This window comes from Ochotona curzoniae, unplaced genomic scaffold (genome assembly GCF_017591425.1).
Source record: "Ochotona curzoniae isolate NIBS_2020 unplaced genomic scaffold, NIBS_Ocur_1.0 contig_4501, whole genome shotgun sequence".
NCBI classification, from domain to species: Eukaryota; Metazoa; Chordata; class Mammalia; order Lagomorpha; family Ochotonidae; genus Ochotona; species Ochotona curzoniae.
Genome location: NW_024466307.1, coordinates 9,993,393 through 10,007,130, shown reverse-complemented (window position 1 = coordinate 10,007,130; position 13,738 = coordinate 9,993,393). Strand labels below are relative to the sequence as shown.

General features: G+C 41.3%; 1 protein-coding gene across 5 annotated transcripts in view; it reads left to right on the top strand.

The window, feature by feature from the left end:
* Nucleotides 1-13,738, top strand: part of MCTP1 (multiple C2 and transmembrane domain containing 1) — a 406,611-nt gene that overhangs the window by 102,301 nt on the left and 290,572 nt on the right. The window lies entirely within an intron of this gene.

The window sequence follows — 13,738 nt, the reverse complement described above, 5'->3', positions numbered from 1 at the left end:
TAAAACTATTTTTATAGGTTTGTTTGTTTTCGCTTCTTCTCACTCATAGGATACAGGTTGTGCTGCATCCATTATAAAGCAAATAGATACTATATTTATCTTATCCATATATTTAAGAAATATCCCAGTATATAAAAGCAAATATTGACTTCTTATATAATCAGGGAAAAAAATCTTAACCATGACTCACTGTCATGCTAGAACTTCACATTGGTATGTCTGAACCATTATAATAGCTAATGTATTTTTTTATAGATTTTAAAATTTTAAACGCGGAGTGGGATGGAGAGTAGCAAAGGCAGAAAAACAGAATCTTTCATTTATTGGTTTACTCCCCAGTGGCCAGGGATGGTCTAAGCTGAAGCCCAGAACTTGGAGATACCTCTAGTTCTCTCTCATGGAAGCCTGGAACCCAAGCACTTGAGCCACCTTTGGCTTTTTTTTTCCCCAGAGCCATTAACTGGGTTAGAAACAACGAGCCAGGACTGGAAACATTGCTCTAGTTTTGCATGTTAATATCATTAGTGGCAGCTTAACTCACTGTAGGTGTCCCCAACACTAACCCCTTAATGCATTGAACACCAGGAAAATGTAGGCATGTGATCAACTCACTCAAAACTATATAACCCAGGCTTATGCTCTTTAGAATAATGAGATATATAACATATATATGTCATAACAAGATTTGTTGATGGGCTGAGAGCCACTTTGAAAATCCAGTTTATTATTTCATTGTTCCATGCAATGTTCACGACCAGACTTTACAAATTAAAATCCTACCTTTTCTAGGAAAAAGGCATTTTCTACCTTTCTGGGTACTTAGCTTTGGTTCCTGGGGCTCAGCTCAAATTGATGACTGCACCTAAAAGCTTCTGTTATGTTTGCAGAGACTGCAAGAATCAGCGCTCCTTGTATTTACACAGGCTTTTTCAGTGAACCTGTTTTCTCCAGCAAAATTTGAAGCAACTTGTTTTTTTTTTTTCCTTTCTCTGTTGTCTCTTTTGCTCTTTGTTTTCCTTTATTCCTATCGAGGCTCAGCCAGGCATAAGCCTAGAAACCCCCATGTCCTCCTGGAAGTCTCTCTGTGGTCGTATGTGGGAGCTCCATGGACTCAGAGAGGTCCTTTGCCTTCAGTGAGGGTACAACTGCATCAAACCGAACCAAGAACACTCAAAAGCATGTCAAGTTTTGTCTACCAAATGTAATTGGCTCACAAAAGCCTCTTAAGGAGGCTCTTGAGATGCTTTGCTTTTTTTTTTTTTTTCCCTTATCAAATTGTGTCTCAAGAAACCCCAGCCACCACTAGGGAGATGCTGAGCACTCTTGCATGGCTCAGCCGGCATGCTGGCATGATCTTCTCAAATTTGTTTTGTTGAAAATGTGGTACTTTTGAGCGCATCTCTACCCACAAAATCAAGGTACATGAAGTGTGTAACATTCTTTACTCTCAATCAGTTTAGTTCTGAGTCACCATTTCAAGTGTCTCAAGTCCTGTCTTCCCAAATGTGGCAGAGCAACTGTCCCTTGAAGATCTGATCACTGCCCAGAGCAAGAAACCCCAAAACCTTTCACCCCGAACATTTGTGCTTTCTTTTCCATCTTTCATTTTTAAAAATCCTCAGCATTTCACTTTCTGTAATTTTATTGTAGAGAGAGGGAGGAATACTATCAACTGATTCACTTGCATAGTATCTCAGTAACCATCATTGGGCTCAGCCAAACTGGGAGCTGGGAACCCCATCCAAGTCCAAGCAACAGTAACACTTTCTTTAGTGATTTTATGTACAACTAAAGTCAACTGGCATGACTGACTTGAGGCTGTTTTGACCTTCAGTCTTGCCCAAATGTTATATAATATATACAGAGAGGGGATTGCTACTCAATTTTTAATCACTTAAAATGTACATTAGCAATTGGAAGAAGCAGTGAAGCCTGGAATCAGAAATCCTGAAATCAGCCTAAAAATGAAAAATCAGGACCCCCTTTTTCCTCGGGGGTAGTACTTGGCTTTAAAGTGTCCATGGTTTGGATGCGTACATTTTCTCAATTCCTGCACAGACACTGCTCTACAAATGAACCAGCCGTTGTTGACCTTTGACCCAGTTGCCCCATGCCTTCTCTGTGAGATTTTCCTTCTGATGTTCTTGTTCTTAGCCATTGCAAGATGTGGAAGACATGCGTGAGACAAAACAACACCAAAAATGTTTGTATGCTCGGCACCTCAGCTCTTTGGAGGAAAGAAGTGTTAGAAAAATCTAGCACAGATAATAAAGGAGAAAATTGTCTATCTTGCCCAGCAGTATGCACAAAAAATGTGCAAATACGGAAAATTTGATAGAAGGGATGTTTGGGAGTTGCTATGAACTTAGGTGCAACCTTTATGAAAGCCAGATATGGCACTTTATTAAATGAAATTCTGAAATTTTTGGAAATTGTAATGACCAGTATGATTGATGTTCAAGCTATTGAGAATGACACGACTCTACATTTTCATGTGGTAGTGCAAAAATGTTATTTATGTTTAGCATTCATCAAAATCAAGTTATTGAAGTTTAGGCAAAACAAAGATATTTTCATCAGAATATAGACTATTTGAACTTTTGAAAATGAACGAATCCTTTAAAAAGTGTCCTTTATGCCTCTTAAAGGAAAAAAAAAATCAACAGTATTACTAATTTGGAAATCCAGTTTCACAGATTTTGTGTCTTGTTAAACAGGATTTTAAATGGAATCTTGACTTAAGTTTCAGGGTATTCTGATAATTCATGGATTTGCCAGCTTTTTAATGCTACTATAGTGTTAACAAATTATTCGCAGGACTACCAATGTAGTGCAGTGGGTTAACCTGCTGATTGCCAGTATCCCATGTAAAGTTACTAGTTCTAGTCTTGGCTGCTCTGCTGCTAATACAATTCTTTGCTAATGTGCACGCACATAAAGGCAGTAGAATATGGTCCAAATGTTTGAACTCTCCCACCCATTCTGGAGACATGTCATAGGCCAGTGACTATTGTGTGTCATGAAATCCAGCCAAGCTCACGTGGCCAGGTTCTTCATTAATGTATGGCCCTGCTGCTGGGAAGGGTCATTTTCCAGCTCTTAATTCTACCCTCTGGACTCTGCCCCCTGCTCCAGGATCAGCCTTATTTTACTTCAAAACCAAAAATTGCCTTTGCAACTAACTCCCTTCTCAGCCTGTTTTCTATCCTTGCACTGTTGCATGTCCAAAGCCCACACTTCATTTTGTACTGTCTTTCTCTTTGTTCCCAGTTGAACTTCCTCTAGCAGAAGCATTCTCTCAAATCCTCTCTTGTGAGTTTGCTGTGAATACATTTCTCCCAGCATCCTCAACGTAAGTCTTTACCACTTCAGGTTCCCTGGGCAGTGACTTGACACTACTTGGGACATTTCAAAACCCTGTTTTAGTGAACGATTTAGGAAACATATACCTAAGACACATAGAGGGCTGGTGTTCATCAGGGAAATTTAGGGAGCTGCCATCATGAAGTTTTCTGAAGAGGTAATGAATCCTTTAGTCTACTTAGAGTGTTGGATCCTTTGGCCCAAATCCCTTTCTTAAAGCGAAGACTTGTTTGTTCTTTGGGGAAGTTGACAAGAAGAGTTTTGTTTGCTTTTAGTCATGGAGTCCTAACTGCTTTTTAGCCCTCTATTTGCTCTTGTGTGATACGAGAGGCAGAAAAACAGCACCACGTAAGTCCACCCACCAGCAGGCCCTTTTCCTCAACCAGACCACTGCCTTGGTTAGAGAGTTTTCTGACTCCCAACTTCCCATACATGATGGTGATGCGGAACTCTCTGCATCTCTGTAGCAAAGGACCACGTATGTCCCACATTCAGTCACATTTTCCTACCTTTCCTGTGAGTCTTCACTGGTGGCTCCAAGTCAGGCTTTGTTCCTGAGGTTTCATTTTAGCTGTATTCTTACACTCAATATTATCTGGTCTTTAACAGGCCCACAGAGCTGTACTGGGCACAGCAGGACAGCGGCATTGCCTTAGGACAGCTGAGAGCACCCATGTCCACTGCCAGCTCCTTCCCCCTTCCCTTCCCGTCATGTTCCTGTGTGCTCTGCCTCATGGGATTAAGCCCAAAAAGCTGAGGAACGGGACGGGACTACTCCAGCACAGCAGTGTGTAAGGGCCGTGCAACCCAAACAAGAAAGTCTGAGAAGCAAAGAGAAAGCATGGTTGCTAACCGCTAATAAAACTAACATTTCAAGTCAAGACATTAATGAAGGACAAACCTGGGTTGTTTATATATACAATTAAGTTTTTAAAAAATTTATCAAGGTTAAATGAGTCAACATAACATGTTGATGATGATAACAAAGACTATGATATGGAAACAGCTTTGATGTACTTGACGTTTTGGTGGTGTGATTGTCAGCATACTTTCTGAATTACTGTGTTTTAGTATCTTGGACATTTGCTTCAGAGCCCTGAAAATGGCTTTGTAGTGTGGAGTGGAATGAAAGGAGGAAGGGAATCAGTAGGAGAGGCAAGTAATAGAGCAAGGAAATAAATTGGGATACTGGTAACAAACTCTATGAATGTGAAACTCACCAAATCCTGCTGCTGAGGGATTAAGTTGTGTATGGTAACCAGATGACAAAATCATGCTGGCCAAAAATGGTTGGACCATAAAGGTCCACAGGGCAGGATGGATGTGTTGTCCCTTTATGTTCCATGTTGTGGTGTGAGCTGATTGTGTGCTGTGTCCCCCGAGGTAAAGTTTTCTGGGACTGGGTAATGGACTACATCAAACCACTGCAGGGCTTAAAAGGCCTCTGGATGCAGGAGTGAGGGTTGGCCTCCGCTTAGAGCATCTCGACAGAGATGTTTGGCCGGGGTAGGAGGAGCCAGTGAAGACCTTACTTGCTGTTGAATTAGAGAAGGTTCGTTTCATTGACAGCATGAGTCAGAGGGTGTTATTTCTTTACCAAATCAGTCCCAAAGCCCTATTCTTAATAAAAGCTAGCAATATATGAATCTGAATGTTCCATTTTCAGTTCAACAGAAAGTTAGGTTGAATGTGGGAGGCCGTTCACATCTTCATTTTCATCAAAGCGTTTTAATTCTGAAGTTAAACATGCTCAACTTCTAGGAGAAAATGGCTTTTAAATTAAACTCTAGAATATTTGCTTCCTCTCAAATTTCTGAAAAGTTCCAAGTTTTGCCTCGCAGATTTTATCAGCACAGATAAAAAACGTTTCTTTCATTCCCTCCGCAGTCGCCCGCCTTCATAGATGTCTCCTAAGAGCCATTGTACCCAGGCCCATAACACTTTATGCTGGTTGCTTGCACAGTAGTCCTTAAATCCAGAAGAAAAATTGCAGTTTTTCCAAGTGGACTGTAATAAAGAGAAATGGTGTGACCTGAGAGATTTCTTTCCCTCATGTTTTCACCAATCCTTCTGAGAAATTGGACTGATTGCAGCCCTGAAATTAGCATTTAAACTTGGGGTCCTCATCAGTCCTGCCATGGAAGCTGTGGAACCGGAGCAGCAGGACTGTAGACCCCTTCATGCCTCCTGCTGGCTGCGTTGTCTTGGCCGAGTGATAGGATTTTCTCTGCTTCAGTTTGCTTACCAGAGTGGAGTAATTGCAGTGGCCCTTTCTTAAGGCTGTTCTGAGGGCTACATGAGTTAAAACTAGTAAACTTGTCCAGATCCATGTAAGTGTTAAATCCATACTTGAGATAAGAAAAAAGATATAAAGAAGTGAAAAATACAACATGGTATAGGTTCTTTTAGAATCTAATTATTGAATTTTAAATGCACAGTGGCCAAAAAGAGAAGAGAGAGGAAGAGAGAAATTGCATCTGCTGATTTATTCCTCAAGGGCCTGCAGTGATTATAGCGAGACAAAGCCACAGTCGGAAACCCAGAACTCCATCCATGTCTCTCACTTGGCTGGCTGGAACTCAGGCATTTGACCCATCATCCACTGCCTTCCCAGATGCATTAGCAGGAGTCTGGATCCGAAGCTGAGCGGCCAGAACTCAAACTTGTGCTCCAGTGTGACATACTGGTAGCTTAACCCACTGCTCACCACTGCTCACTTTGAGAATGTGGTTTTTATACCACTTGCCAAATGTGTGCATATGGTCCACTTAGCCTGCTTAAGCCTCAGTTCATTCTTTGCAAACTAGAAAAATTGCTCACAAGTTGCACTTGGAACTCGTTGTTGGCAGGTGCACAGCTTGCTTCCTATTGCCTGTTATCTGCTACCAAATGTTTGTAAACACTTTAATTTCTGCGGACTTTCTGCCCTTGTCCATTTGCGTGTATCTTTAATAACTACTTGCAAATTTTAGGTCATTTTTTTGTTTCTAGAGACCAGGTTAGAAGCCTTGGAAGTGGAGGCAGAATGAAGGAAAGCAGGGCTGTCAGATCCATGACTTAGGAGCCCACAGGCTGCATGGGGTGGATTGGGACTAAAGCCTTTGCCACTCTCCTCAGCTTGGCCTGTAGCCTTGTGGGCCTAGGAATGCCACGTGTCAGCAGTTTCATAGCACATCTGCCCTCTAGAGCTGGCATTATGCTAATGATCCTCATAGGATACACATGCAGAATCAAAATGCCAATGCATGCATTTACAAGAGGAAGTGAAACTGTGGGAGACGGGCAGGCAGCCCTGTGCCCACCCTGCCCACTCTGTGCATGTAGGCTGGCTGTTGGGGAGGGGAGGCCAATCTCCAACCAGGCTATGGTTTGTTTATTTAGAATAAGAAGCATTGCTGCAGAGCTGCTCCCCATGTCCCTCAAAGATAAAACACCAATTCTGACCAGAAGAACAGATGATTGCTGAGTTTCCAGGTTTCCTAGAATTAGAGGGGACAACACTATGGTAAGAAAGAACCTTCCAGGCCTGGTGTGATGGCTCAATTAACTAATCCTCCCTCTGCAAACACCAGAATCCCGTATAAGCACTGATTCGTGTTGCATGTGCTGCAGTTTCTATCCAGTTCCCTGCTTGTAGCCTGGGAAGGCAGTAGAGGATGGGTCAAAGCTTGGGACACTGCACCCACATGAAGACCCAGAAAAAGCTCCTGGCTTCGGATCAGCTCAGCTCAAGCCATTGCAGCCATTTGGGGAGTGAACTAGCAGATGGAAGATTGTTCTTTTTGTCTCTCCTCTCTATAAGTCTGCCTTTCCATTGAATTAAATCTTAAAAAAAAAAAGAGGGGGTTGTGGAGAGAAATTGCCACCAGCCTATACAATATTTGGACAGCACCTGGCCATGCTTGTTTGTTAATGTTTTCTTAACTTATTTCCTGGTCTACACTCTGTTTTACCTGCTTGACATATTGTGCCTTTAGGTAGAACCAATATGTTTAATCAGATTATTGCTGTACCTGAAGTTCCAAGATTGATTAGCCATGATTTTCAGAGCTGTGCAGAGCTAATATTTAAAAGTCAGCAGCTGCAGCAGTCGATATGGTGCCTTGAGTTAAGCCGTCTCTTGCGTCTCCATATTCCATATCGGAGTACTTGTTCAAGTCCCTGCTCCTCCTCTTCTGATTCAGCATTTTACTGTTGCTTCCTCTGAGGCAACAGAATATGACTTGAGTGTCTAAACCCTGCCACCCATGTGGGAAAACCAGATGGAGCATCTGGCCCACCCTGCACTGTTTGGGGCATTTGGGGAGTAAATCAAAGATATTCATTCTCTTTTTTCTCTCTCCCTCTCTCTCTGTGTACACATCATTATCTGTCCCCGTTTTTTTTATTCTGCTTTCAATTAAGGGACAATAAGCATTTTGTTTAAAACTGGGAATATTCACATTACAATCCAGATATATAGATTTTATTGAAAAATCCAGAGTTTTCCAAGTGGTTGGAGACTCCTACTTAGAAAAGGCTGGAGCCCTGCCCTTCCTTCAGCACCTGTGACTCCCCACATGCCACATGGGTCTGCAGTACTGGCTGGCAATGTCCCTGCCTTGAGGCATTTGAGTTTGCACCATTCTGACAGCTGAAGTTGCCTTCATTTCTCTGCTCCGACCAGCTATGTTTCTAATGCAGCGTTTAAGTCTCACATGGAATTATCATTTTCTCATCTTCAGACTTGCTTCCCTGTCCCTCCCAAGCAGGAAAATACATTTTCCTTTGTAAGACCTAGGGGCTGAAAGAGATAGAAAGGTTCAAGTGGAAACCCTGCGGTTTCAAGAAGGTGGATCACCCTTTATGCTTCCCCAGAAAATACGGGGTGCTTACAGCCATCCTTCTGTTTGCAGCTCCGGAGCCTTGTCTTCCTTCTGGGAGATGAACACTTAGCAGTCTCCAGTGCTGCTCTCTGTACAGGCTGCAGCTCTGGCCTACACTGAGAAATTGATACCAACATTTGTGTTTATGGGAGAGGTGCATTCCCATGCATTGTTTAGAAACACAAGTGTCATGGGGTTTCCTAAAAGAGCAAGAGCTTATTTTTATCTTCAGTGTTTGTTATCAATTTTTAATCATTGGTTACAGTGAGCTGTGGGCACTGTTACGATTCTCCTAAGAATGAGAAGCGTTTTGACTAATGTGTGTCTAATGAATGGAGTAAATGCCAGGGGCCAGGATAGCTCATTGTAAAAATGAATTTGTCTCCTAGGTAACACTTCTTTTCTTCGCATGAATAATCTGCTTCCCTCCTCTCTCACGTTGATTTTTATTAATCTTCTAAATAAATTAGGATTAATTTCAGAGTGATTTGTTTGGGAAACAGATTTACCTGAGAAAAAATATAAATGTCAGCTCATGGTTTTATTTTACTGTATCTCCCAGGTTTGTAATAGAATAAGTGAGTGAGTAAGCGTGTGTCTGTGTGTTTGTGAATAGAGGGAAAGAGAGAGAGAGAGAGAGAGAGAGAGGTGTTTCATGTACTGGTTTAATCCTCAGATGTCTGCAATGTCTAGCACTAGGCCAGAGGAAAGCTATGAGACTGAAGCTCCATCCTGTTCTTCCCCTTGGGTAGCAGAAGCCCAAGCGCTTGGGTCATCTTCTGCCTTCCCAGGCACATTAACAAGAGGTTGGATCAGAAGTGGAGCAGCCAGGGATTGAGCTGACCCTCCTCTGACATGTTGGCATCACAGGTGGTATTTTAATCCCCTGCGCTGAAACACTAGACCCTTTGACCACTTTATCGTAAAGATCTTTGCAATAAAATGTTGTACCATCCTATCTTCCCTCTGTGCCCAGAATATCTTGTATGTTTCTTACAGTAACATTTACTATGTTAACTATTGCTAAGTTAAAGAATCCACTAGCACAATGTCTACCACATGATTACTTTTCTGTTATTTTATCATCCTGCCTACAAGGCTTTTTTCCTTAGACCTAAAATTGCCTGATTGTGTGATCTGCTTGTGTTTGTTCCCATTAATACAGTGTGAGGCACACAGTAGGTACTCGTTAATCTTCCCCTTCAGATACAACCAGCACTGTTGATTCTGCTTCAGGAAAGGTGGTTGCTGCCTTCCATAATCTGCATTAGGAAGAAGCTAGAGGCAGGAGCCCGACCTAAGAATTAAACCCAGGTACTCCAGTGTGGGAGGCAGGCCCCTTAACTACTGGAGTGAAATGTATGCCCTAATTTTTATACATTTGACTCAAGAAATACAGCTAAATGATGAATAAGTGTTTCAACATATGCCACATATTTTATAATTAAACACATTAAAGACTTGTAAATAATGGTTATACAAACAACCCTAAGGATGTTATTTGTAGTTCATACAACTGACTAAATAGAAGTATTATATAAAGACCTCCAAAAAGCAAGCAAGGGTAAAAGCAAACAACCCAATATGAGAAATGCCAATAATCATGAGACAAAAATTTCTCAACTTCAGTTTCAGTTATCCAAATGCAGATTGAAACATTGACATTCAGTACCAATCACAAAGAACAAAATGTTGAATCTGAAACATCAGTAACCTTAACAGCTCAGCATCTGGAATAACAGTAATATAGTGTTTGAAAGAGTGTCGGGGCCCACAACCCTCCCACTTCTGGCTGAATTGTCAACTAGGCAGGCTGTGTGGAAGGCACCCTGGCAATTCCTAGTCAAAGGGAAACTGCGCTTGCTGCGATTCATCCGTGAACTTGTCATTAAACATGTCCAAGGAGCTGACAGTAACAGGTTAGAAATGCCCTAACTGTTCACCAGTGCTAGAATGAATACGTCCAGTGGGAATTCTGTTGACCGGCTAAAATGAGTGAACTGTGTAGAACTCACGATAAATCTCAGGAAGATAAGATTCAGGAAAGGAAAAGGGGATTCAGTGGATCGTATACCACAAAACCATTCTGTTTTTCTCAAAAGTGTTTTCAGTTCGTATTTATTTGAAAGAGTTACAGGGGGAGAGAGAGATCTTGTATTCAGTGATTTCACACCCCAGATTGCCACAGCAGCCTGGGGTGGGCTAAGTAGAAATCAAGTGTTTCTTCCAAGTGTCCAATGTGAATGTCGGGGGCCCCAGTACTTGGACCGCCTTCTGCTGCTTCCCCACGTTCATTAGCAGGGAGCTGGATTGGAAATGGAGCCACTGGGACACACACTGCGGCCCGCTTGAGGTGCTGGTGGTATAGGTGGTGACTTAACTGCACCAGATCATTCTTCATAAAACTCCAAACATGCAAATCCGTGTCTTATTTATGGGTGTGCACATATCGAAATAAAGAATAAAATGTCTACGTAGAAATGAGAAGTTAACCCAGGATTCACCTTTGGGGATTTTTCCTCTTTGGGGAAAGAGAAGAAATAATGAGGATGAGGCTTCACTCGTATTGCTAATACATCCTTTCTTCCAGAAGATCTGAAGGAAGTTTGGCATGATTGGCATGATTGCAAGTGGAAGCAAGGATTGTCTAAAGGGAATGCCAACAGACTGTACAGGAAGCTTAAGCGTGAATAAGTGGGCTTTGGGATGAAAACAGAGAAGCATTTGGATCAGTTTGTCAGCACTGTGTAAATTCCAGTCCTTGACCATGTGAGTGAAGAGGGCCCCAGCAGCTGCCTCACTCAGCATCATTAGCTGCATAATTTTTACACCGGGAGTACTGTGAAATCTAAGGAAATACGGAAATCAGAGATGGGATTAACATACCTGAGGTAATGTGAGGATTCCCAAGGACTAGAACAAGCCAGAAAAGCAACTAGATTTAAATTTTTAGACAATTAGAAAGTCAATATTTTTGAGCAATTCAGAAGCTAGAAATTTTTCTGTGAGCAAGCTTGTTTATTCTGATCCAAGCCTAGCTGAATTAATATAAGTCATGTTGATATAAACAATGGATTGTTGATGTTTACAAATGAATAAATTCAAGCTGTAATTTATGAAGCTAATGAAAGAGCTTGCAGGAAGCCAAGACAACAGAAAAATTAAAAACCATAGTCAATGTTAGAAGGTCCGTTGGAGGTTCTAATGTAGCTTAGTATCTGTTTCTATTTCTTGTTCTCTGTCCTCTTTGTTTCTCTCATCTTTTTGACATATCCTTTCACCAGACTAAAAAATCATAGAACACCGGTTGAGCCTGGTTAACAGTAGAGGGTGAGGCACAAAAGAACGCTATCAACTGTTTCATTGTTTCAAGAAAAGAGTCTAAGAGAATCCAGCTAGAGTGTGAATAATGGAGCAAGGCGTGCAGATATGAGTTGCTGTGTGATTGTTTGAGAACATTGCGTTTAAATGTCTAAGGTAATGTGTCTACTCGTCTTTGCAGGATTTATGCATTGAGTGCTAGACTGAGTGCAAGGATTCATCTATTGGTCCTACATCCATTCCTTTCCTTTCCCTTCCTTTCCAAGACATAACCACCTGTCCACAGGCGGAATGATGCCATCATGGCCTTGCTATGTGACTTTGCATGTAAGAATTCATGAATTTACTACCAGGTTAGTGCACCTTTTCTGTATCGCATTGAATTTCACTTTAGGGGAAGCTCATCTAGGTAATCATTTATAAAATCGCTCGCAGTAATCCTTATCATTTTATTATAAAAGGAGTCCTGTAGTGAACATTGTAGCAGGACACATGTGGCTTAATATTGCCGACATCCCAACAGTACAAACGTATTGTCGGGAATCTGCCTGCGTGTCTTTGGCTTTGTTTTGTTTTTGATTGGCCTCATTGGCCTCATTGTCAGACAGCCTCACATGGTGTGCTGGCAAATATGACAGCTGGCAGCTCTCACCTCATGTACTACAACTCATCTCATTTCAGTGAAAGTGAAGACACTGGCTCCAGTTGGCTCATCCTTGACCCTGATATTGTAGCTCTGTGAAATAGTGTTGGTGGCTTTACGGGGCCTTGCTTTTATTTCTTTTGTTTTTGTTGAAAAGGGGAGAAAAAAATAGACATTCTAAGAGTATTGATATTTGTGTCCTAAGTACCAAGGCATCCTAAGTATCTTCACCATTTTCCTAAACTCATCAAATAAGTATGTTGCTTGATCGTAACATTCTATATGAGGATAAACCGTATGAGAGACGAGGATTATTAATGGATAGTTCTTCAATTCAGAAAACTGCTGTCAAATATATTTGCTAAAATTTCATTGCTGTGACAAGTACGTATTTCACAATGCAGATTTAGGAGCGTAGTGCTGCTTCCCATGCGACCCTCCCTTCTGCCTGCATTCTACACTCACCCTCTTGGTCCCACACCCCTCCCTCCTTAATTTTTACAATGGTATGTTTTCAATTCACTTTGTAATCACAAGCTTGACACTCAAAGGGTACAAACAATGGTGTAACCCCAGGATGTCAGTCTCACTCACATAGATTACGTTTCTTTGTACTCTGTATTCATTGTACCAAGTCAGGGAAACATGATATTTGCCATTGTGGGACTTACTTATTTCATTAACCATAATGGCTTTTAGCTGGGTTCATTTAATTGCAAAAGATAGATTTCCTTTTTATGACTTAATAATATTCCATAGTGATATATACCACACTGTCTTAAAATTTTCAAACATCACTGCTAACCTGTTTAGCGTGATGTAGGTTCATCATTTTCTTTCCATTTGATAACTCTCCTATAGGCTGTTTCAGTCTGCTGTCATTTACATGTATATTTTCATATTTTTCCCTCCTCATGACAGTGATGGCAATTGAAATTAACGTGGTAGATTTTTCACCAAGGATCTAAGTCTGTACTAGATATGGACTGAAATTTATGTAGCTTTTCTCTGAGCAGCTAAGTCTAAAACATATACTGACTGAGATGTTCAAATGTAATAATTCAGTGTGTGATCAAATGTAACAGCTCAGACTTCAGGAATAGTGACTGCTAGAGAAAGCACAGAAAATTGTAATGTTGACGAGAGGAGTCATGACATTAGTCACATTGCTTGAGAAATGGAACAGGTCACAGAAGTCTCTGACCACGAGAGGTGGGCAGAGCTAGCAACACAAGGTAAAGGCAGTAGAGGGACAGGATTTCTGTGGGAAACAAGAGCCTAGCCTAGAGATTCCTACTCTCTACTTCGTGCAGAACATTCTGCTGTTTTCCATGAGTTGTTCCTGCTTATATATTAAGATAGTTTTTATTCTACACATTATTCTGATGCATGTCCTGCTTGTGATACATCTGTCAGGATGTTGGCCAAATTCACACACTTTGAATAACTGCAGAGAGCAAGCTGACATTCTTTAGATGCAGTGTTATTTTGCTTTGCTTTTGTGGCTTTTGTTGTGACAAAAAGGTTGACTGCTAAGAAAAATGCA